Genomic DNA, 25,198 nt, shown 5'->3' on the forward strand with positions numbered 1-25,198 from the left:
GGTGGCGCCTTCGTCACATGGCCTTCAGCTACCCTTTCCATGGCCCTAGGGCTTCAATTCAGGAGTGGATCCTCCACGATGTGCTGTTCAATGATGGCCGCGACCTCCATGCGTGGGTTAACAAGGACATGACCGTCTACTTTGACGGGTTCCCACTCTTGTTCAAGGAGGAGTAGTTGCAAGAGGGCGGGGGTGTCTTAGGTGCAGCATGTTAAGGCTTTTTTGGGGGGATGCTGCTAGTATAAGCTTTTATGTGTTTTTTTTTTTTTTTTTGTTTTCTGATGTAAGAAAAATTATCTCTGTTCTGAGGTACTGGTTTTAGGTGTTTGTTCTGTCATGGCATATGTAGGTTTTTGTGGATGAAGTAGGTTTTTGTGACAAGTTATAAGATGTTGCTTGTCACTATGCCATGATAGAGTAGTAGTATTGGTAAATTGTAGGCTGTAGTTGAGCCTACCTTTTGTGTGTATGTAATGGACATATTAAATGAAATGAATGAAATTACTAATTATGTATGAACTTCTGTCAATATTTGCAGCTTTACTTGTTTATTTATGTTGTATGCACATATATACTCAATTGACAAATTAAGACAATCAACTTATGAACAATTTGGCCATGTTTGTATAACAGAACAGATGCATTTGAAACCTTGCATAATAGTTCATCATGGTGGGGAATGGGATCAAGATGAAGCTCAACTTATATACAATGGGGGAAGAGTCAACACCTTTGATGACATACCAGAAGATGTTGACTCTGTGTATGTGAAACAAGTTATTGACAGTCTAGGGTATAAAGATATAGTTAAAGTGCATTTCTTGGATCCCAGAAAGGATTTTCAATGTGGTATAAGGTTTCTAGGGTTTGAAAATAGTTCCTGTGACCCCTTTCTTTCACTGTTGTTGGAGTTTAGGGTTATTGAAGTATATACAGAACATAAACATGCACATGTACCTACACACATAGGTATTGAAGTAGGTGGACATGGCTCCTTTGTTGAACTTCTTAATAGTGGTGTGCCTAGGAGTACTGATCCATTTATAGACTATGATACTAAGGGTTCAGATGAGGATGATGCAGAAATTGTGAATGCTAGAACAAGGTTGAATGAAGAGAAACATAAAGAGAAATCATATGAGGATGAATTGGTCATGCTGAGAAAGCTAGCAGAATCAAAGGGAACAGATCCATCAAGATATGCATGTGATTCTGATGGACTAAGTGGGACAGACAGCCCTTATGAGTCATCTGATGAGGATGACTATGGGTACCTAGTACAACCTGTGGGTAACAGAAAGAATACTGTAAAGGGAGGGTCTGAGGGGAGTGCTAGCAAGTTTTTTGTTGGTCAGTCATTTGAGAATTCAGTGACATTCAAAAAAGTTGTTACTGACTACTGTATTCAGACTGGTAGAGACATCCATTTCAGTAGAAATGACAAAAATAGGGTTGGTGGGCATTGCAAGAGCAAAGACAAAGGTTGTCCTTGGAGGATATGGGCATCTTGGGAGAGAGGGAAAAGAAATTTCATGGTTAAAACTCATGTTGGTGAGCATACTTGTGGTAGGGAACCAACAAGCAAGAGAGTAACAACTTCATGGGTAGCTAGGTTTTTTCAAAGCAAATTCAAAGTTAACCCATACATGAAGGTGCATGATATCATAGAGACTGTATGGCTTGAAAAGGGGTTGAAAGTTAGTAGGTACTTAGCTTTCAGAGCTAGAAAATTGGGACAGAAACTCATTGTTGGTGAGTATGAGGACCAATTTGGCTTGCTTCCTAGATATGCAGCTGAAATTCTGAGAAGTAACATGGGAAATACAGTAAAACTGAAATTGAATGCCAATGTGTTTGAAAGAATTTACCTGTGTTTTGAAGCTCTTAAAAAGGGATTCCTTGATGGATGCAGGAGGATCATTTCCTTGGATGGATGCTTTTTGAAAGGGCCTTTTGGTGGTCAGCTATTAGTAGCTGTAGGGAGGGATGGGAACAACCAAATGTTCCCAATAGCATGGTCAGTAGTGGAGGTAGAGAGTACAGATTCTTGGACTTGGTTCTTAGAGCTTTTAGGTTCTGATTTAGGTACTTATGGTGGGGCAGGGTACACATTTATGTCAGACCAACAGAAGGGTCTGCTTGCTGCTGTTGCAAACACATTCCCTGAAGCTGAGACTAGGGTGTGTGCAAGACATGTATACTGTAATTTCAGATCAGTCTTTGGTGGGGGGTTGGAATTCAGAAAGCAGTTTTGGAAGATAGCCAAAAGTACAACTGAGAATGAATTCAATGCAAACATTGAGTTAATGAGAGCAATTTCAGAAGATGCTGCTGAGGATCTCATGAACAGAAACTACAAAAAATGGTGCAGGGCATTTTACACCCCACTCTCATGTTGTGACTGTGTTGATAACAACATGAGTGAGGTGTTTAATGCTTACATTCTCAACTCAAGGCATAAACCAATAATCACCATGTTGGAAGACATAAGGGAAGGTGTGATGGAGAGGCTTCATAAGAAAAGGGATCAGATTGCCAACAAGGAAATGGTTGTATGCCCTAGGATCCAACAAAAGTTGGAAACATGCAAGGTTTGGGCTAGGGGTTGGAATGCATATTGGGATGGTGGGTTTTGTTATGGGGTCAGAGAAGGTGCTACTCAAGACAAATTTGTTGTGAACCTTGCTCAAAGAACTTGTAGTTGCAGAGCTTGGCAAATTAGTGGCATCCCCTGCAAACATGTTGTAGTTGCAGTGTGGAACAGGTCAGACCACCCTGAGCCATATGTCAATGAATATTTCACAAAATCCACTTACCTAAAAGCATATCAGCACTTGTTAGATCCTTTAAATGGACCTCAGGAATGGCCATTATCTAATGACCTTGTTTTGCCACCAAAGCTCAAGAAAATTAATCACAGGCCAAAAACAAAGAGAAGAATGCAGGCAGCAGAGGTAACTGCAGCAGGAAAGCTCAAGAGGAAAGGTGGTGTAATCACTTGCAGACTTTGTGGTGTCCAAGGCCATAATGCTAGGGGTTGCAAAAATGTTGCTGCAGGAGACAGAAGCAACAGCAACACCAGAAAAACTGAAAACTCCACTTCTGCAACAACAACAACACATGAACCTCAACTACCTATGCATATGAGGGGAGTGGGGATCTACACTTACCCAAATGGGTTTCAGAGAGTTGCAACAGTAAGAAATTTACAAATTTGATTTTTATTGTCACTAATATTGCAGTCAAATGTTAACCTTTTATTTAAATAGATGCAAGGTAGTTTAAACCACCAAAATCATGTTCCTGCACCAACAACACAACATGTTCAAAGGGCATTTTACTCTGACTATGATGGGGAGCAGACTGTGTATTCCTGCAGTCAAGAATACCCCCCTTCATCACAACAAAGCCACCATGATCCAACAACTATAACATCACAAGCACTACAGGTGGGTTAATACAACAACTTTTATTCATTTCCTTTGCCAAATAGCATCATCTGAGTACATTTTGAACTTTTACAGGACCTAGCAAAGAAGAGAAGAACTAGCAAGAACAACTAAGGTAACATACTACCTACAACTTCTTACATTTTAATTTTAAATATGCCTTACATAAAAGTAAATCCCCAATGCTGCAGCTACTGTAAAGCCCCACAGTTGCCAACTAAAATTCAATCTAACACCCCTTTTGAATTTCATCAATGTGTTTTTAGCCTTCATCTTCCTTGCATATTCATTAGCTTCACAAAGTTGCTTCCTCATGCCCACAATCTCATGTTTCAACCTGTCCTTATCCTCCATCAAACCCAATATAACATCAGTCTGCCAATCTGTTGGTGGTTCAACATCTGTCCACTTGAAGAACTTACACCCTCTTCTTTCAGTGTCTGCATCAAAATCTGGACATGCAAGAAATCTTCTTCCAGGGTTGTCCTTTGTCCAAGCTCTTGTCCTAGACACAAGCAAACCACAGTGACACCTACTTGGGCTTGAGCTAAGACCTGAACTTAATCTTGACATGGTGACTGATTTCCCTTATTCCTAATACTTGCAGATTCACGAAGCAGCAACACTATTTTTTGGGGGAAAATTTCACAAACCAAGTTGTGAAGAAACTAAGGCTCAGAAGCACTCTTATATATTGTTTGGCCTTAGCTCTTTCATTTGTAACGGCTAAATTTTTTGAAATACAGTTACAATTCTCATTTTCCTGGTTTAAATATGTACTCTGACAATTATTCAGCTTCACAGGCTTCAAGGGAATGAAAAAAAAAAATTATTATTCATATTTGCATTTATTAGCTGTTGATTACCGGCTATAACAAGTCCATTAGGTTGAGTACAAAGTTTAGTACTCTGTCTGCAACAAATGAAAGTTGAGTACTCAATCTGCAACTTTTGTGAAAGTTGAGTACCCAGTCTTATACTTCACCCCAACAAAAAGTCTAAATGAGAGCATCTTTTAACCAGTACTTGAACTCTGTATGATGTATTCCATCCGTTCTTTTTTGTTCTAAGCTTCTAACTGTGCATATGAGCATATCAGTCCGGAAGTTGGGTCAATATAAAGACAAGAGCAATCAGTGGCGGAGCCACATTAGAACATGGGGGGACAGCTGTCCCCCCATTTTCTATTTTTTTTTTTTTTTTTTTTTTTTTTGTTTTGCTTTAAAACAATTCTGGAACAAGGTATAAATAAATTACCCATGCAGTTAATGACACAAAGAAGAAAATGGTTTGATGGTTGAGTTGTGAATAAGGTGTACTTGGATCTGGTTCGAATCCTACATCTGACACTTGCATAGGTTTTTTTTTTTATTTCTTAACTATTTTCATTTAACTATTCAATCAAGTACTAGTATACTACTTTGTCAATTGTGATTATTAATGAGTTACTTCATAGTTCATACAGTATGATTAAATTCTATCTACTATTGGTTTTTTTTCTATTATTTTTTTTTTAATGTTTTTAATTAATAGATTACCATTTATTAATTATGTGTAAATAACTTTAAAATTTTATTTATATATACATAGTACATTTGTAATAATAAGATTGATTATAGAAAGTTGTGTTTATTTTTTTTAATGTAATCGAAGTTTATGTTTTTCGAATGTAATCCAAATCCCTCCATATATATTTATCATCAAATTGTTTAAAGACTAATTATTTAACATTATGATAAGGTAATAGATTTTTATTTATCAATTATTGGATTACATAACTTGGAATTGGGTTTACAAACAAATATTTATTCATTTGTCGGATAATTTTCTTAAAATATGATGAACATTTTTACTCCTCTTTTGCCATATAGGAATACTTGTTGTATACGATTTCAAATAAATATTAAACAATTTATGTGATTTTTCTTTTTCCTTGAGATTTTTGTCGAAACATTGAACCTCCGAAATTTATTCCCCCGGATTAGAAATCCTGGCTCCGCCACTGAGAGCAATAGAGGAAATGATTACGTCTGATTACTCATGTTAAAGTATTTTCTAGTATTTCTACCTTTTAGAAGAGAGATAAAGACTAAGGTATTATTTATAATTTTAATGGATCAGGATATAATGGGCTTAGGCCCTGGATTTTTTTAAGAAAGCCCAACAGAAAACGCTTAGAAGCCATTATCTACGTTTCACAATTTAGGCTCATTAGTCATTATAGGCTTAATAATAAATATGAAGAGCTTGATTTTATTTCATTTTGAGTGAACACACTTGTAAAAGTATAAATTTGAAAATAATATCTTAATGATATATCGCTCTCGTTGTTTCTTTTAGTGCTCAAGTTGTAAATTTTGTATAGTTTTCAATATTTATTTTGAATCAAGTACTCCATACATTTAAATTGTAAAATATGGTCTAAAAATATCAATAGATAATCGCCTTTTTGGCAAAAAAAAGTTTTTTTTTTTTTTTTTTTTTTGGAATAAAATTCATTTCAATTCTAATTTGGACTTATGAAATGTCCATGAAAAGTTAATCCTATTCGTTGTCTCATCTCATTAATCTAACCGATCAAAAACTACACTAGGTTTAGTTCTATTTTATAAGACAATCCTTCAAAACAAGAAGCAAAAGTTTAATTGTGGGTTTTAAAATGGCTAAACTTAACAATTACAACTATATATCATCTTTAATGATAAAGAGTAAATTAAGGATTGTTATTAATATCAAAGAATGTGAGATCAAATAAATAGACAAATAAATAATACCCATCCATTTATAACTTTGTAACATTATTTATTTAATAGAATTCATGCAATTCATTTTTGTAACTAGTCCCTAAACAAAAATGGGCACATACATCAACTCCTTTCTATTTCCTTGTTATTTTCTAATCTTATTATCTTCATTTTCACAAACATTGTCTTTAGATCCTACATACAACAACTTCCTTCAATGTCTAAAAAACCAAACAAATTCACCAACTAACATCACAAACATTCTTTATGCACAACAAACACCAAACTACAATTCTATCCTATTAGCCTATATTAGAAACCTTAGATTTGCATACCCAACAACACCTAAACCACAACTTATAATCACACCCTTTAACCCCTCCCAAGTATCCGCCACCGTCGTATGCGCTCGCAACCTCGGCCACCACATCAAAATCCGTAGTGGCGGCCATGACTACGACGGCCTATCCTACACCTCGGACCACCCATTCGTCATCCTCGATATGCAAAACCTACGACGTATCGAAGTAGACCCTAAGGGTGCAACTGCCTACATTGAGGCAGGCTCAACTTTAGGTGAACTTTACTATAGGATACAAGAAAAATCCAACACCCTCGGGTTTCCGGCCGGGGTTTTCCCTACCGTGGGTGTAGGAGGCCATGTTAGCGGTGGTGGTTACGGCAACATGATCAGAAAACACGGGTTATCCGTTGACCATATAATCGATGCCACAGTCGTTGATGCACAAGGCCGGATTTTAAACCGTAGCACCATGGGTGATGACTTGTTTTGGGCGATACGAGGCGGCGGTGGGGCTAGCTTCGGTGTAGTGGTGTCCTACACCGTGAACCTTGTGCCTGTACCAGAAATCGTAACCGTTTTCAACATCCAGCGTTACCTTAAAGATAACGCTACGGAATTGGTCCATAAGTGGCAGTTTGTTATGCAAGATATTGATCATAATTTGTTTATCAGGTTATTATTACAGCCTGTAAATGATCCTCAGATTAAGGGTAAAAGTACAGGCAGAGTTACTTTCATGGCATTATATTTAGGTGACTCTAATACATTAGTTACCCTACTAGGCGGTAAATTTCCCGAACTTGGTTTAAAAAAGGAGGATTGCAAAGAAATGAGTTGGGGTAAATCAACGTTGTATTGGGCAAATTTCGACAACAATACCAAACCTGAAGTTTTGTTAAACAGGACCTTCACAGCTAACTATTCGAAGCGAAAATCCGATTACGTGCAAACACCGATGACAGTGTTACAGTTAAACCAAATGTGGAATAAGATTGTTACTTTGGCACAACCAGGGTTGGTATTCAACTCATATGGTGGAAGAATGAACGAGGTTCCGGCGACGGATACGCCGTTTCCTCATAGGAAAGGGAACTTGTTTAAGATTCAGTACTCTGATAGTTGGCATGATGCAGGGCAAGAAGCTAATGACAAACATATTGGGTTAATTAGGGAGCTTCATAATTTTATGACACCATTTGTTTCTAAAAATCCAAGGGGTGCTTATTTTAATTATAGGGATATTGATATTGGTGTTAGTCATAATGGGACTTACCAAGAAGGGGAAGTTTATGGTAGGAAGTATTTTAAGGAGAATTTTGATAGGTTAGTGAAGGTCAAGACTTTGGTTGATCCTACTAACTTTTTTAGGAATGAGCAAAGTATTCCAACACAGAAATAATAAGTGGGTGTTACACTGGAATAAAATCGGTTAGGATCCGTGCAATGCATGTTGATTACTTAATTAGTTTTATACGGAGTATTGAATAGTTTTATATTAATTTACAAAGTGGGCAAAAAATTAAAGAGTTTACTCTTTTTATCCTATAGAAAACTTCTCATTTCTCTTAGGCAAGTGGTTTTAATAAGAGGGTTGGTGAATGTGATTTTGTTCAGTATAAGTTAATTAGAAAATCCATTAGGTGGTGAAAATTCAATAGTTTTTTTCAATTGTGGTAAGAGAAAGTGACGATCATAATGTGTTTTAAGGGAGTACGGAGTAGTAAGAAGATGAACATAAAACAATAGCATTCAAAAGGAAAGCATTATTATATTATATGGACTCAAGTGAAAGGAGAAAATTCAAAAGGAAAGCATATTATATGGACTCAAGTCAAAGGAGAAATGATTTTTTTTTATTATATTTTATTTAATTATATTTATTTTTGGAAATACAAGCGACAAAAGAAAAATAAGATTGATTTTTTTGACACATAGTTTTTTTTATACTCCGTATGAAATAATTCCTAAGATATTTTCATGTATTACTTTGACATGAGTCACATAACTAAATATATCAAAATTAAATAATTAGGCCAATGATTTGCAATGTAGATTAACAATGTTCTTCAAATAAACTTGGTTACTTGATGGCTTTTTATTTATTTATTTATTTTTTATTTTTTATTTTTATTTTTTTTTTTTGGGAGGGAACGTTACTTGAAATGTTTGTTTCTATCAATTTATTATTCCTTTAGATCGATATTTTCAAATTTATTTTGAATCCATAACCTATGACTAGTCCCAAAGTCGTAACATATAAAATCTACTCCGTAACATGGAAGGCTTAGTGGTAAGGAGTATTTGGCCTAAAGTTGATCAAAATATACAAGTTGGTTTTTTTTTTTTTTTTTTTTTTTTTTTTTTTTTTTTTTTTTACACAAAATATACATGTTGGTTTTGAATTGTACTGAGAAAATATTTACCAATTTTTTTTTACAATATACATGTTGGTTTTGAATTGTACTGAGAAAATATTTACCAATTTTAAGAAATCATATGAACCTCAAATTAAAAAAATTTATGAAATTTATATATTTGAAACTTATAGCCTTACACATAACACAAATTCAGGGAGAAGGTCTGGCGCATAGCTCCTATATGCAAACATTGCATATAGGATGGCAATGTAGTAATAAAGTTGAAGTTGTAGTTGGAGTATAAAGTACCATTTGATAGGTAAATAGTACCATTAAAAGTTGTAGTGGTATAAATATTATGCTAATAGTACAAATAAGTATGTAAATGGTACATCAAAATATTATACCATTGTGAGATATAATAGTAGTACTAAGATCTAATGGTACAATATAGATGCATAATAGTACAAAAAATGTACCACTGTAACCATAAAAAGTACCATTCTGGATGTCAAACCTCAGCGCTTTTCCACTTTTGCCCTCCTATATGCATTTTTGCATATAGGGACTATGCGACTAGTGGGACTCCAAATTCAGCAACACCTCAATTAATTTATTTTTTCTTATATATTACTCCATGTTCTTTTATTATAGTCCCGTATCTAACATTTATTACTCACATAACAAAGAGAATTGAGACTCTAATAAAATAACGGAGGGAGTAGTTTCTAAATCCTGCCAAAGATTGATTAAATCAATATAAGAAACCAAACCGTGAAAATTAAAGGTGTTTTGCTATTATAATTATATTTGGTATGAAATATGAATGATATCATTATATCAATATAGTCTAATTGGTGTTTTGTTATCATTATTATATTTGGTATGAATGATATCATTATATCAATATAGTTTAATTGGTGTTTTGCTATCATAATTATATGCGTAGACCTGGTCCACAATAATATTATTGTGGACCCGATATCTATACACACGCGGCTGACATTATATTGAATATAGTGACCATTATTTTTAACATAGTAACCTTATTTTTAACATAGTAACCTTTATTAAAACTACTACAACGTTTAATAATATTGTGAACTTGAAATACGACGCTATTATCCTAGTGGCCTTTATTATTCATATTGATCAGTATATAAAATATTTCATTACAAAAATACCACTTAGGCCTGTATATTACCAAAATGATTTTTATTTCAACATAGTGACTTTTTTTTAATTATAGTGACCCTTTTTTATTAATAAAACAACCATACTTTCTCTAATGTTAGTGGTCCACAATAAATTAGTGTGAAGCAGGTTCATTTAAGAATTTGTACTAATTCATAGTGGCTTATTTCATAGGAAGAAAACAAGTAAGATATAACGACGAAGATATATTTAAACTAGTGTTGGTCTAGTCATGAATCATTGTCCCTTTTTAAGTGTGAAATATGATTGTTGTAGTACCAAAACATCACATGATTCCATGTTCCATGTTCCGTACCAAGTCTACCCATGTTATCATTAAGCAATTAGCATAGTAAACTTGGTGTATGCTGGTTTTTTTTTTTTTTTTTTTTTTTTTTTTTTTTTTTTTTTTTTTTTTTTTGACAACCAGCAACTAAAAGAGGGTTTTTTTGTATTTGGAATTTTTAGAATTGAAACTTTTAAGTCCGTGTTCAACTTTTAAGAACAGAATCTCCTTTAAGTCAGTAAACTTTTAATAAGTCAATTCTCCGATCACTTATGTATGCACTATATCTATACATGCCATTGATCTACATCAACTGAGGGTGGTAGTCATCATATACGTCTCGGGTACTTTGATTTACAATCTTCAGCTTAAGTATCATTTTAAGCACCTATTCAGTACAAACTCCTTTGATCATTAACTTAGTTTAATTAAAATCTTTAATATGTGTCTCTTCTTTGCATGTTATATGCATTTCATATTATTTACAACAATTTGACATAAAATAGAGAGAAAAAATGTCTAATCATTGCAAATAATATGAAATGAAAATAGTATGTATAGTTTATTGTTGTTCTATTTTTCTCGCATTTGAATCGTAAACAAAATTTTAACTCTTATTCTACTAATGACTTTCCTTCTAACCGACTCTCTGCCTATACCATAGATCAAGCAAAATGCCTAAGAAAGATATATGGTTGGATATATAGTTAAGAATGGCACTCCACCTCTAGAGCAAGGGATAGCTCAAATGGTTAGAGCTCCCTTTCTACCTCATTTCAAAAGATCTTGAGATCGATTGGTTGTCTTTCTGACTACTTAAACACAAAAAAAAGAAAAAAAAAAAAAAAGAGAATGCTACTCCACCATGTATTTGTTTTGTACTTGTCTTCTTTAATTTAAAGCCTCAAGTCTAGTAAAATTAATAGAATCCTTTTACAATAACCACCAATGCACGAGTGCAGGACCAATATTGATTTCGAGAGAGGACAAAGAAATAAAGTATATAATAAGAAAAGAAAAATGTATACCAACATAATTGTAACAATAAAAGCCTTTCGATCAATATAAAAATCAACAACCTACAACATTTTAGTACATATGCTTTATATAAATTAAAATCAAATCACTAGATAAGAAGTTGCACATAATTTCTATTTATCCCCCAATGATTTCGAAGTCGGAATACTTTGCTCATTTCTAAAAAAATTATCAGGATCAACCAAACTCTTAACTTTAACTAACCTATCAAAATTCCCCATAAAATACTTTCTACCATAAACTTCCCCTTCTTTGTAAGTCCAATTATGACTAACACCAATATCAACATCCCTATAATTAAAATAAGCACCCCTTGGATTTTTTGATACATAAGGTGTCATAAAATCATGAAGCTCCCTAATCAACCCAATATTCTTATCATCATCCATTTTCCCTGCATCTTTCCAACTAATTGAGTACTGAATCTTATACAAATTACCTCTCCTATGTGGAAATGGTGTCTCCGACGACGAAATCTCGTTCATTCTTCCACCATATGAGTTAAATACCAACCCTGGTTTCGCCAAGATAATCAACTTCCTCCATAGTAGATTCAACCCTACTTTAGTGATCGGTTTTTGTACATAATCCGATTTTCTCTTTGAGTAATTTGCCGAGTAGTTCCTACTTAAGAGAACTTCAGGGGATGTTTCGTTGTCGAAATTAGCCCAAAACAAAGTTGATTTACCCCAACTCATTTCCAAGCAATCTTCCTTCTTAAGACCAAGTTCAGGAAATTCTTTTTTGAGTAAAGAATATAATGTACTTGAATTACCTAAATAAAGGGCTATAAAAGTAACTCTACCTGTTTTTTTACCTTTATTTTGTGGATCACTTACAGGCTGTAATAATAATCTGATAAATAAATTATGATCAATATCTTTCATTAGTAACTGCCACTTGTAAACTAAATCCGTTGCATTCTCTCTAATAAACCGCTTAATGTTAAAAACCGTTACTTTTTCCGGTACCGGGACTAGCTTCACCGTGTAGGAAACTACCACGGCGAAGCTAGCACCTCCGCCGCCTCGTATAGCCCAAAACAAGTCCTCACCCATGGTGGACCGGTTCAAGATCCGACCCGTTGCGTCGACTATGGTGGCGTCGGTTATATGGTCTACGGATAACCCATGTTTTCTGATCATGTTGCCGTACCCACCACCGCTGACGTGGCCTCCTACGCCCACTGTAGGGCATACTCCGGCCGGAAACCCGAATTTATTTGTTTTTATTTGAATGTTGTAGTAGAGTTCCCCTAGAGTCGAACCTGCCTCCATGTAGGCAGTTCCGGCTCTAGGGTCTACTACGATACGTTGTAAGTTTTTCATATCGAGGATGACGAATGGGGTGTTGGAGATGTAGGATAGGCCATCGTAGTCGTGGCCGCCACTACGGATTTTGAGTTGGTGGCCGAGGTTGCGAGCGCATACGACGGCGGCGGATACTTGGGAGGGGTTGTAGGGTGTGATTATGAGTTGTGGTTTTGGGGTTGTTGGGTATGTGAATCTAAGGTTTCGAATGTAGGCTTGTAGGATTGAATTGTAGTTTGTGTTTTGTTTTGAGTAGAGAATTTTGGGGATGTTTGTTGATGAAATTGATTGTTTTTTTAGGCATTGGAAGAAGTTATTGTATGTAGAATTTGAAGATGATGCTTGTGAAATTATGGAGAGTAGGATTAAAAGATAATAGGGGAGTAGAAAAGAGTTGGTATTTTTCTTCATTTTTTGTGGAATTTTAGGATTACTTAGTACTGGAATTTATGTTGTGTTCAATTTGTTATGCTGTGTTTTTATATTAGTACTAGTCAACGTGGTTTGAAATCTTTTTCAAGAAGAGTGATTTATTACTTTTTCTGTCCAAAATATCTAGCGCACTCATTTGATATCCTTAATAAATGTTTAAGATTAAAATCCTTATTAATCAATCAATATAATCCTCGCTCTTTCCTGAGTTGTTAGCGTTGTGCATCAAGGCCAACAAGGTAGGTATGAGATGCATGTCATATACTACGTACCTTTTAGTATATCTTAGTGATTATGTTAGCCTTTAATGTTTCTGTAAAACACTGTAAATATATGTATTAGTCTTTTTGTTGTTGCTGTCGTCGTTGTCATTGTTGTTTAGATAGCCACAAGAGTATGGTGATAATCGATCCCAAGATCTCTTGGAATCGAGAGGAAACTCTAACCACTTGAGATATCCCTCATTCTCATATGTATTAGTTCATGAATATTCCGTATAATCAAGCTTTCAGTCATATTCCATTATTAACACGAATTGCCATTTCTCAATAACTTCCAAAGAAAAAAAAAAAATACATTCACATTGTGTTTCTCATTATCTTTACTCTTGAATATTTATTTTCACGTTAACAAATCTCATTAATTACGACGTTTTACATTTTTCATAACTCTTATTAATCATGATATCAATCGAGGACATAAATAGATTCTATTTATGAATAGACGAATCCCTGAGAGGATAGAATAGTTGATTGGTCACATAAGTTGAATAAAGGAAAAGTAGAAAACGAGTGAGGAAAAAAAGATAAATGAGATTGAGAGGCTAATACCCTACGTTCGTGGCATTGTAAGGACAGAAAATTCAGAAAAGTGAAATGAGGATATTGTGCACATTGTTATGTAGGGCCATGTGAGACTAGGGACTCAAAGAAAATTCAACACACAAATTGGAAGATAATATATATGTTAGCAATGCAATGCACTAAAATTTTATTCTTGAATGGAGCACTAGTTTTAGTTGATAAGATCATATCATTATGAAATTGGAAACAAATTTCAATTTTTTTGAGAAGTTTGTACCCCTTATATTGAAATTGCTTATAAGATGAGTCCCCATGACAAAGACTATAGCAACGACGGGTATGTCGAACAAACGAACAAATCTGGTGTTGTTTGGACATTTATTGGAGACTAGCTTGCTGAAGGTTGTATATCTTCATTGATTCATGGCTTGTGTAAGGCTAGATATTTATTAAAGCAAGGATCACATCTTTTTGGGGACGACATGCCTTTAAGAGTACTTTAATGTCTTTGAGCTAAGGCCTTGTTCTAGTTACTCTGCTTTTGCTCTCCAATTATTTACTCCATCCCTCTTCTTTATACTTTGTATATTATTTGTATCAGTTTAAACGTCACATTTGTCGAGATATAAGTTTATTTGACCATTAATATCTTTAATTGTTAATTAGTAAAATTATAATAAAATTATATTATAAAACTAAACATTACGACAAATCTAATGATATATTATACTACCTTCGGTCCAAATTACTCGCAACTTTGGGTATTATTTGTGAGATATAAAATATTTCAAAGTTGCGAGTGATTTGGACCGGAGGTAGTATAATAACATTTATTTATTTTATGTGACTAGTGCAAAAATTAAAGTTATGTAATTTGAAAAAAAAAAAAAAAAAAAAAAAGGAAAGAGTATTTAGTGTGGCAAATATATTATACTCCTTACCATTTATACACCCTCTATATCTTTATGTTGCAACCACACTGCTTTCGCTCTTAAATTAGTTATTTAGTGTGACAATTATATTATACTCCATACCAGTTATACACCCTCTATATCTTTATATTCTAGTCACTTTGCTTTTTGCTCAGTAGTCAAAATCCCCTGCTCATTTTTTATTATTACATAAGTAGAATGTAGTCGCACTAATAGTGATACAATTGAGGAAGTTAGCTAGTGGGATGATGATGGTCACTTTGCTTTTTGCTCAGTAGTCAAAATCCCCTGTTCATTTTTTATTACTCCCTCCGTTTCAATATAATAGTCTCATATGGAATCAATCACATAAAATAAGAAAAGGATAATATTTGGAATCTAACATTAAATTTAAAAACAATTTATAAATAGTTTTGCCTTATTTAATTTTTTTTTTTTTTATTTTTTTTAGGAAAGTTTTAGTCATATTTGCATAAATCAAGGGAGTAATTTCTTTACTTAGAGTCATGTCATTAATTCACAATCAATTAATCTAACCAATTAGAATTTAATATGAATAAAATAGGAAATAAAAACTAAGTTAAAAGTGGAATACATTCAATATAGGTATATCTTTTTGAAACGCCCAAAATAATATATGGGACTAACAAATTGAAACGGAGGGAGTATTACATAAGTAGAATGTAGTCGCACTAACTCTTTGTTTGGATAGCAAAGAAGGAAGGAAAAGAAGGGGAGGGAAAATGGAGGAAGGGAAGGGAAAAGAAAGGGAGGGGGAGGTGAGCTCAATTTTCCCTCCAAATCTCTCCAATTTTGGATAGATTATGGTTATTATAGAGAAAGGGAAAATGGATCTCTCCCTGTCCTTCCCCCAATCTTTTACCCAAACAAGAGATTTTGTCCCCCTCCATTTCTTTTCTCTTCTTTTCCTTCCATTTCTTCCTATCCAAACAAAGTGTAATAGTGACACAATTGAGGAAGTTAGCTAGTGGGATGATGATAGTTATTTAGGAGGTTAATGTTGAAAGTTATGGGAAGTTATTGGATTTTTTTTTTTTAAGTTCACAAAAATAATGATTAATAAGCTAATGGTTTTGAAAAATAACATTTTTAATTTTTAGGGGGTTTTCATTGTATATCCCTGGTTTTTTTTTTTTTTTTTTTTTTTTTCACCATATACTCATGATTTTTAAAATTCATCACATACCCTTGAATATTCACAAAAATAGACCATATAACCTTGATGAGTATGATACTAAGATGGTTAAATTTCCCAATCATTAGGGTTAATTATGATCCGAAACTACCCTAAATACAATCCTTTACCTCCGAAATCACCCACATTTCTTTTTCCACCCCCAAAATCACCCCAATTTTTTTTTTCATCCTCAAAATCGATTATATGGATATAATTATGAAGATTTGGAGTGGTTTCAAGTATTGGAGAAAGGAGATGTTAGGGCCTATAATTAGTGTTTATATTGTATAGTTAACGGGCCTATTTCTTGAGCCTTAATCTCTTGTATAGATACTCTACTCTACACTCTAATGAAACTACGGAAAATTATTTCATGACATGGTATCGGAGCCAATCAAATTCTAATCCCTAAATTTCTACATTCTAATCACTAAATTTCTGAAATTTTAATCTAATTAATTTCTACTCTTAATTGCTACTCTACATTGCCGATTTGCTTAATTGCTACTCCAAATTGCTGATTTTCTGTATTCTCCTGCCGAAATTTCGACCCTAAATTGCTGAATTTTTTCATTTTAATTCTACTCTACAATTCGATTTCTCAACAATGGTGAATGGTGGATTATCTTCTTCCTTCTTGTCTGCTGAATTGAAGCGTCATGCTAAGTCACAACTACATTGTACCCACTGCAATCGATCGGGACATGATTTTGACGGTTGTTTTCTCGTTCACGGCCTCCCCGATTGGTGGCTGGATAAGTATGGACACAAGGGGCGTTCATCTCCGGCTGCTGCAAATGTTCCGGCAGGTGTTACTGTTCCGGCGGGTGCTGCACCACACGTCACTGCTGCTGCCGTTCCTTCTCCCGCTGCACCTCTACCGCTTCTAATGTCGCAGCCTTCACCAGGACGCGGGGATAGCTTGCGGCCTTGTCCCGCGGCCGCTGCCACAACCCAGCAGTTTCTGCCAGGCTGCGGGGATATCCCGCGCTTCTTCCCTGCGGCCGCTGCTGCCACTTCGCCTACTGCTGCTACTTTTTCTACTCTACACTCTGCCAACATTACTCCTATTTTGACTTCTTCCTCTAATCAATCTGCCACCACTAATCCAATTGTGGGTGGGGTATTTGATGTTCCTTCCGATCGTATCACCAGTGATTCTTTTTCTCTATCTTGGATAATTGACACGGGTGCCTCTCATCATGTAACGGGTGACGAGTCTTCATTATTTGATACTCAATCAATTTTACCATGCCCCGTTGGTCTTCCCGATGGTGCTCAAGCCTTTGCAACAAAGGAGGGTCGTGTTTTCTTGGCGGATGGAATTACTCTTGAGCACGTTCTCTTTGTTCCTAAATTAACTTGCAATTTGATTTCGGTATCTAAGTTGATTGATGATTCTAATTGCTTTGTCCGATTCACTAATTCTCTTTGTGCTATACAGGATCAATCTTCGGGGAGCTTAATTGGAGGCGGTGAACGGATAGATGGACTATATTATTTCCGGCGTCTCCCAAAAGTATGTGCACTCCCGGGTCTGGACATTTCTACATTTGAGTTGTGGCATCGTCGTTTGGGGCACCCATCGGAAAAAATCGTCAAATTGCTTCCTGCTATTCGAGGTACTACTGGTACTAAGTGTTTACATAAAGCTTGTGAAATTTATCCTCTTGCTAAACAGACCCGAGCCAGTTTTCCTGATAGTGATAGTCGTGCTAGTCGTATTCTTGAAATGATACATTGTGATTTGTGGGGACCATATAACACGGCTTCTACTTGTGGTGCTCATTATTTCTTGACGATTGTTGATGATTTTTCACGTGGTGTTTGGGTTTATTTATTGAATGAAAAAACCGAAGTTTACTCTTCTTTTTGCTCTTTCTTTGCTATGGTTAAGTGTCAATTTGATGTCAATGTTAAGTGTGTGCGGAGTGACAATGGCACAGAATTTAAACCCATGCTCCCTTATTTTACTGAAAATGACATTCTTTTCCAAACCTCTTGTGTTGGCACACCTCAACAAAATGGTCGGGTAGAGCGTAAACACCAACATATATTGAATGTGAGTCGTGCTTTGATGTTTCAAGGCAATTTGCCGATTACTTTTTGGGGTGAGTGTGTCCTTGGGGCGGTTTATTTGATTAATCGTACTCCTTCTACTTTGCTAGCTAAAAAAACCCCATATGAAATTCTCTTTGACAAAGAACCCTATTTTGATGCTTTGAGGGTGTTTGGTTGTCTTTGTTTTGCTCATAACCAAAAGGCTAAGGGTGACAAATTTGCCCCTAGGAGTAGGAAGTGTGTGTGTTTGTGGGTTATCCTCATGGCAAGAAGGGGTGGAAGTTGTATGATTTGGAAATCGGTGATATTTTTGTTTCCCGTGATTTTAAATTCCATGATAATGAATTCCCGTTTGTGAAAGATGGTGATTCGGTTTCTTCTATTGTGGGTGCCGAGAGTGTGCCTAATGACTATGTTGGTGTTGATCACGATTTTCTTGATGATTTGGAATATGTATTAGAGGTTGGTGAGGGTTCTCTTGTGCCTGAAAACTCTTCACAACCTCGTGCTACTACTGCTACCCTCCACGGGTCACCTGAGGCTGCTGTTCATGACAACGGCAGTCCCGTGGTGTCCCCTGCCCCCACTGCCGCCTCCTCGACCACTGGTACGGACAGCCTTGATGTAGTTGTTCCGGACCCCTCTTCTACTTCTCCTATTGCGTTGGATCGTGCTCAACGTCCAAGGCAACCCCCAGGGTGGCACCGGGATTATGTCGCACACACTATATCTTTACCTAGTCCATCTATCTCGCAATGTTCATCGTCTACTCCATGCTCCTCAGGTACTCCTTACCCCTTAGCACATTTTTTGAATTGTGATAAATTTTCTGTGCAACACCGTATTTTTATTGCAGTAGTTGATACGGTAGTTGAGCCTCGTAATTTCAAGGAGGCAATGCAAGATGAGGGGTGGAAAGCGGCTATGCAAACAGAAATTGATGCATTACAAAAAAATGGCACATGGGTAATGGAAAATTTACCTCCGGGTAAGAAAGCTCTTGGGTGTCGATGGGTTTACAAAGTCAAACTTAATTCTGATGGCACACTCGAGAGATTGAAGGGTCGTCTTGTTATCTTTGGTAATCATCAGGTTGAGGGTATTGATTACAATGAGACTTTTGCTCCCGTTACTAAAATGGTCACTGTTCGTGCTTTTCTTGCTGTCGCTGCTGCAAAGAATTGGGAATTGCATCAGATGGATGTCCATAATGCATTTCTTCATGGTGATCTTGATGAGGAAGTTTATATGAAGCTTCCCCATAGGTTTCATGGCTCTCAACCTGGTATGGTGTGTCGTCTTCTGAAGTCGTTGTATGGTCTTCGACAAGCACCTCGTTGTTGGTATTCTAAATTGGTCGCCTCTCTGAAAAGGTACGGATTTGTGCAATCGTACTCTGACTATTCTCTTTTTACTCTGCAATCTGGGTCTATACAACTTAGTGTTCTGGTGTATGTTGATGATTTGATAATTTCTGGTAATGATTCTTCTGCAATTTCAACATTCAAGTCAAACTTGAGTGACTGTTTTCATATGAAAGATTTGGGTGTTTTGAAGTATTTTCTTGGTGTTGAGGTTGCTTGTAGTCCGGAAGGCATATTTTTATGTCAACGAAAATATACACTTGACATTATTGCAGAGTCTGGTTTGCTAGGTGCTCGTCCGGCAGGTACTCCTATTGAACAGAATCATACTCTGGCAAAATCAGAGTCCTCTTTCTTTACTGATCCAGAGCAGTATCGACGGCTTGTGGGCCGCCTGATTTATTTGTCTTTTACTAGACCGGATTTGGCATACGCGGTGCATATTTTGTCTCAATTTATGCAACAACCGCGACAGGACCATTGGGAAGCGGCTCTTCGTACAGTGCGGTACTTGAAGGGATGTCCGGGTCAGGGAATCCTTTTGAGTTCGGATTGTGATTTATATATTACCTGTTGGTGTGATTCAGATTGGGCAGGTTGTCCCTTATCGCGCCGTTCTATCTCTGGCTGGTTGGTGTTTCTTGGTGCTTCTCCTATATCTTGGAAGACTAAGAAACAGGACATTGTGGCCAAGTCTTCTTCAGAGGCCGCTCAATGTCTAAAACCACTGATGAGTTGAAATGGTTAAAGGCCCTTCTTTTGAGTTTGGGTGTCTCTCATCCTCGTGCTATGAGTTTGTTTTGTGATAATCAATCTGCTTTGTATATTGGGAAGAATCCGGTTTTCCATGAGCGTACCAAGCACATTGAGGTTTATTGTTATTATCTTCGTGATGCGATTCATGATGGTATTATTAGTCCGTCTTATGTGAAGACAACGGACCAATTAGTGGATATTTTCACCAAGGCTTTGAGTAAAAGTCAATTCATGTATTTACTTGGCAAGTTGGGCATTTGTGATTTGCATGCTCCAACTTGAGAGGGGGTGTTAGGGCCTATAATTAGTGTTTATATTGTATAGTTAACGGGCCTATTTCTTGAGCCCTAATCTCTTGTATAAATACTCTACTCTACACTCTAATGAAACTACGGAAAATTATTTCGTGACAGGAGAGGACAGAGAAGTGTTTTCGAGATGGAAGGAGAGATCTAAGGTGGTTTCGATGCATAATTAATCAAATTCTACTCATCTTGTTGTCATTAGGGGTATATGGTGAATTTTGTGACAACAGAGAGATATATGGTGAATTTGAAATTTTTTTGGGTATATAGTGAATAAATAAAAAAAATCAGGGGTATATGATGAAAAAACTGCAATTTTTTATATACTCCTTTTGTTTTATAATAATATTGTGCAATTTGCACTGTTCAAAGTTACATACTACTGATTTCTGACATCTAAAAAAGGGATGTTATTGGAGGGTTCTAATAAATTTAAAGTGTATATAATAGAAATTAATTAAGATTGGTTTATTTAAGTAAGGTTTGGAGTGATGTCCTTGAAAATAAATAAAAAAAAATTATTTTTTATATTATTATAGATAAAGTTTTGTGTACAACGGGTGTAATTAATTTATTGTAAAACAAATTAAATTATTTTAAAAATACTTAAAGTTACCCTTATATTGCAAAAGTTATTATTTTTCTATTAATGAATTTTATCTTACAAAAACTTATAATGTATTAGATAGATTAATCATATTAGTCTTTATAGTATGTAATGACGTATCTATAAGAAAATACATATTAAAATAAAATTTAAATCAATGACAAATTTAAAGTTATCCTTTAAGTAGTTAAAGTTACTCCCTCCGTCCCTAAATTACATTCTTCTTTCTAGCATTTATTCCTCACATAATAGAGAGAAAGAGGAATGTAATTTAGGGACGGAGGGAGTACCATAAACATAGCCGATTGACCAGATTGGTAAATAAAAAAGACTTTTAGCGACAATTTGGTAAAAAACTTACTCTGGTGACAATTTGGTAAAAAAAAAAAAAAATAACCTTAAGTGACAATTTGGTAAATAAACTAATCGATCTTAGACGACAACTAACCCAAAAAATACAAAAATTTCCTATACATTACTCGCGGATGCTTAATTTAGTTCATTTTTCTTTAGCAACCCTTTTTATGGAAATAACAATTTGAAGGAAAAAAAAATGTTAATAATTTTTTTTAAAGTTTCATACCCCTTATTAACGAAATTTCTTTTAAAAAGGGTTGGAAATAAAAAGGGATGGCATATTAATTTAAAAGTTTAAATGGACAAAATAAATTTAGAAACACAAATAAATTAAATTAGAAATTTATAGAGTTTGTCGGGGAAAAAAAAAATTAGGTGTAAATATCGCAATTTATTATTTTTACCAAATTGTCGCCGGAGTAAGTTTTTTTTTACCAAATTGTCGCCGGAGGAAGTTTTTTTTACCAAATTATCGCTAGGGCCATTTATTATTTACCAATTTGGTCAATTGGCCCCATAAACATAGTTAAAGTTACGCTAAAACTAACCGTTTTACAATAAAATTAATGTACACTCGTGTACACAAGATTTATTAATTATTATATAGATATTGATTCTATTAATATTATTTCCATTTATCATATATTGTAAATTCCATTTAAGTAGTACTTTGTAAATGATGTATGGATAATACTTTGTAATTAGTAAAAGTCTCAAAATACAATGTCTAATAGTTGAAAAGTCTAATAACTTAAAACTTAAAATAAAAGTCTCCTCTTTAATTTTATAGCTCCTTATGGAAAATACAATTTTTCCAATTACAAAAGTTGAAATTAATTATATGAACGTGATCTGTCCACATGCAAATGTGCGGAATTTTTCATTTCATCTTTTGTCACCTACCATTCTACAGTGAAGCAGAAAACAACATCCGTTTTACAACGTGAAGGAGAATATCTTCTTCTTCACAACAACTAAACCCTCTCTTTAAATATGACTTTTCAAACCTTTCACTTTCACATTGATTATAAAAAAATTAAAAAAAAAAAAAAAAAAAATACACCAACTTGCTAATCGATACAACTTTCCCTATTTATTTAATTACTTCATATAGATATATTTGTCCCATTTGAATTTTGCAAACATGTGAAAAATAATAATAATGACACAATTAATTAGTATTTAAAAATTTCACAATTGTTTTTTTTTTTTATCTATTTCCATTTTTCAATGATTCTAATTTATTACAAAAGACAATTATAGAGATATTTTTGTATTCAATTAGATAACTTTGACATCTTATATGATTTTAGAGTATCAATTATTGTAGTATAAACAATGGGTGTTGAAGAAATTGTACTATATATAAACACAACTTAAGCACTTAACAAGTTTCATCTTTTGCAATCCAAATCCAAAATGAACGGAAAACACAACTCTTACCAAATATCTTATTGTCTTCTAATCCTTTTATCAACATTCACACTAGCATTATCATTAGATTCTACATACACTAACTTCTTCCAATGCTTGAAAAAACAAACAAATTCAACAACAAACATCTCCAAAATTCTCTACTCTAAAGAAAACACAAACTACAATTCAATCCTACAAGCATACATCCGAAACCTTAGATTCACATACCCAACAACACCAAAACCAACACTCATAATCACACCCTTCACCACCTCCCAAGTATCCGCCACCGTCGTATGTGCTCGCAACCTCGGCCACCAACTCAAAATCCGTAGTGGCGGCCATGACTTTGATGGATTATCCTATATTTCTGACCACCCATTCATCATCCTCGACATGTTCAACTTCCGTCGTATCGAGGTCAACCCTAAGGCCGCAACCGCCTATGTAGAGGCGGGTGCAACGCTAGGCGAACTCTTCTATAGGATACAAGAAAAAAGCAACACCCTCGGGTTTCCGGCCGGAGTGTGCCCTACAGTAGGTGTAGGAGGCCACTTCAGCGGTGGAGGATACGGCAACATGATCAGAAAACACGGGTTAACCGTCGATCATATAATCGATGCCACAATTATCGATGTTCGAGGTCGTATATTAAACCGGACCACCATGGGTGAGGACTTATTTTGGGCTATACGAGGTGGTGGTGGTGCTAGTTTCGCCGTTGTCGTCTCATACACCGTTAAACTTGTCCCTGTACCGGAGACAGTAACCGTTTTTAACATTAAACGATTTTTGTCAGATAATGCTACTGATCTAGTTTACAAGTGGCAGGTTTTAATGAAAGATATTGATCATAATTTGTTCATAAGGTTATTATTACAACCTGCAAATGATGTTCAACAAAAAGGTAACCTAACCGTAGGAGTCACATTTATGTCACTCTTTTTAGGGGATTCGAATTCGTTAGTGTCTCTACTAGACGAAAAGTTCCCTGAACTCGGACTCAAGAAGCAAGATTGCTTCGAGATGAGTTGGGTTAATTCGGTAATGTATTGGGGTAACTACGACAACGAAACTTCCTTAGAAGTTTTATTAAATAGGAGTTACACGAACATTTATTTGAAGAGAAAATCGGATTATGTACAAAAACCAATCACAAAAGTAGGGTTGGAGCTATTATGGAAGAAATTGATTGAGTTGAAAAGAATAGGGTTGGTGTTTAACTCTTATGGAGGGAGGATGAACGAGATTTCGTCGTCGGAAACACCATTTCCTCATAGGAGAGGGAACTTGTTCAAGATTCAATACTCGGCTGATTGGAAAGTTGGAGGGAAAATTGATGATGATCTTAATGTTGGGTTAATTAGGGAGGTTTATGAATTTATGACACCTTATGTTTCTAGTAATCCTAGGGGTGCTTACTTAAATTATAGGGATATTGATATTGGTGTTAGTCATAATTGGACTTACAAAGAAGGGGAAGTTTATGGTAGGAAGTATTTTATGGGTAATTTTGATAGGTTAGTTAAAGTTAAGAGTTTGGTTGATCCTGATAATTTTTTTAGGAATGAACAAAGTATTCCAACATTGAAATAAATTATAAAGTGAATAATAATATGCAAAATTTGTTTTTGTCTTCAATGACTTTTTTTCTTGTAATTTCATTTGTACATTGGGCAATGGTCTTGAACTCTTGATTGATTGAGTGGTGGTGGTTTTGGAATAGTGTCGGTAGAAATAAACTAGAAACAACTTGTGTTGTCTTCCCTTTTTTCGTCTGTTTTGAAAGTTCTTTAACACCTTTTTTTTATTGGTGTCTTTTCTAGATGATTCTAATAAAAATGACACCATAACATGCTGACGTGGCATATTATGGTTGGTCAATTTTTTTTATTTATTTTTAAAAGACAAATTATACTATATATGTATGTATTATTACAAATACATATATTTATAAAATACATAGTTATAGTATTTAATTTTTTTTTATTTAAAAAAATATTTTCGAATCTTTTGCCATAAGCGCACCTTTTGGATCTTCTATTGGAGCGCAATTCGAAATGGTTGTTGCTATTACTACTAGAATTTCCTTGTTTTTGCGACGCTTTTTATGCAGATTTTGGACACATAAAAGCGTCGAGAATTTTTCTCTCGACGCTTCAAAAAAGCGTCGAAAAAACGTGAGTCGAGAATTTTACTTGACACTAAAAAGCGTCGCGATCCTCGACACTTTTATGTCTAATTTTTCATACGAAGCGTCCAGATGAGGATTGATACGCGCAATT

The 25,198-nt window shown here is 35.0% G+C and overlaps 3 pseudogenes; 2 read left to right on the top strand and 1 right to left on the bottom strand.

Annotated features, from left to right (window-relative positions):
• The first annotated feature begins 6,303 nt into the window (after positions 1 to 6,303).
• LOC145640459 (berberine bridge enzyme-like 21 pseudogene) lies at positions 6,304 to 7,896 on the top strand (annotated as a pseudogene).
• Positions 7,897 to 11,370: 3,474 nt separating this feature from the next.
• LOC145639152 (berberine bridge enzyme-like 19 pseudogene) lies at positions 11,371 to 13,266 on the bottom strand (annotated as a pseudogene).
• Positions 13,267 to 22,727: 9,461 nt separating this feature from the next.
• On the top strand, positions 22,728 to 24,557 carry LOC145638063 (berberine bridge enzyme-like 21 pseudogene; annotated as a pseudogene).
• Positions 24,558 to 25,198: the final 641 nt, after the last annotated feature.

The sequence above is a fragment of the Chenopodium album genome, chromosome 7 (assembly GCF_948465745.1).
Source record: "Chenopodium album chromosome 7, dcCheAlbu1.1, whole genome shotgun sequence".
Classification (NCBI taxonomy): Eukaryota; Viridiplantae; Streptophyta; class Magnoliopsida; order Caryophyllales; family Amaranthaceae; genus Chenopodium; species Chenopodium album.